The sequence below is a fragment of the Hesperophylax consimilis genome, unplaced genomic scaffold (assembly GCF_061612785.1).
Source record: "Hesperophylax consimilis isolate HC1 unplaced genomic scaffold, BYU_Hcon_1.0 scaffold_162, whole genome shotgun sequence".
NCBI classification, from domain to species: Eukaryota; Metazoa; Arthropoda; class Insecta; order Trichoptera; family Limnephilidae; genus Hesperophylax; species Hesperophylax consimilis.
Genome location: NW_028301381.1, coordinates 47,003 through 48,568, shown reverse-complemented (window position 1 = coordinate 48,568; position 1,566 = coordinate 47,003). Strand labels below are relative to the sequence as shown.

At 33.8% G+C, this 1,566-nt stretch overlaps 1 non-coding gene across 1 annotated transcript; it reads left to right on the top strand.

The window, feature by feature from the left end:
- The first annotated feature begins 253 nt into the window (after window positions 1–253).
- TRNAK-CUU (transfer RNA lysine (anticodon CUU)) lies at window positions 254–326 on the top strand. The gene has a single exon. It is a non-coding gene; the product is annotated as a tRNA-Lys (tRNA).
- The last annotated feature ends 1,240 nt before the right edge of the window (window positions 327–1,566 follow it).

Here is a 1,566-nt window from a genome sequence, read left to right as displayed (position 1 = left end):
AGAGAAACCTTTTTCATGTTCTTTGTGCAGCAAATCATTTACTCAAAAAGGTCATCTGAGTAGCCACATGCTGACTCACACAGAAAAAAAACCTTTTTCATGTTTGAAGTGTTACTACTCATGTACTCAAAAGGGAAATTTGACGAACCACATGCTGACTCACAGTTGATAAAAACCTTTTTCGTGTTCCGACTGCAGTTTTTCGTGTTCTCAAGAGAGATATTTGTATAAACACGTGCGTATTCATTATTATGCCCGGATATCTCAGTCGGTAGAGCATGTGACTCTTGATCTCAGGATCGTGGGTTCGAGCCCCACGTTGGGCGCCATTGTAATAGAATAATATGGCTAAAATTAATAAAGAGGCATTGGTGCGCTATTGTTACAGAGTAATACACAACACAAAATATCACTTATAGACCGGTCAGACAAGCGTACGAAGAAAACATAAAAACTCCGACGATAATCACTACCTTTGGACAAAGACACCATAAATACCACGCTATTAAAGCATTCAACAGTCTTCCACTTGAAACAAAAATTGAGGAAAATAAAAATAAATTCAAACACAAAATAAAAAAATAGATTAAAGAACAAAAAGACAATATTACCAAAATTCTATAACATAAAAAAATAAAACATATACACGCAAAACAAAAAAATATATAAAACACGCACAACCACATAAATGCCGATTTACATTCTCTTTTAATATTTTTCTTTTAGTGTGATAATTATATTTTAATTTTTAATCTTTATTTTAATGTTGTTTTTCTTCACTTTTTTCAAATGTATTAATTCTTATATTTTAAAATGGGGGCCTCAGCACGTGTTAACAACCCAGTGAGGCCAACATTACTGAATTAAAATATGAAATATTGTAAAATAATGTATGAACAATAAAAAATAAAAAAAGGATCGTTTATGTTAATTATGCCAATTATGCTATTGTAACAGAAAATATAAGTTAAGAACAACAAATACCAATAATATCATAGTTTGAGGTAGGTGTGAGATAGATAGTATTGAAACAACTTAAGTATGTCACAAGAAATCATTTATTGTCAAAGAACGAAACAATGATTATTTTAGTTTTTATTTAGGATTTGATTTAACCAGAACATGAGACTCATAACTTAGGATAGATAACAATATCTCAAGGTGTGTGCTTCGAACGAAGATCACTAGCACAGTTGGAATTAAATGGTAGCAATTTTATAAGTTAGTTAGTAACAAAGAAATAAAACGATTATAATCTAACCTGTTTCATAATAGGGCGCCATGCGACTCATAGATTTGTTCTGCAAAATTTATAAAGGATAACGTGATGACCAGCGATTACAACAGATAGCTAAACAGGAACAATATGTCCGCAAGATTCCTCCCATAATGTCTCCTGGAGAAATCGCTCCAATCCTTCTAGTTTTAAAGTGTTTCCTTGACCGCCGCCCGTTTGGTACTAGAAGTGAGTCGTTCGCGAACGAGTCGGCTCAGTGAGCCGGATCTCTACACGGATCCGTAAGATCCGGTTCCTAAATCAGCCGCTCACTCGTTCGCGGATCAGTA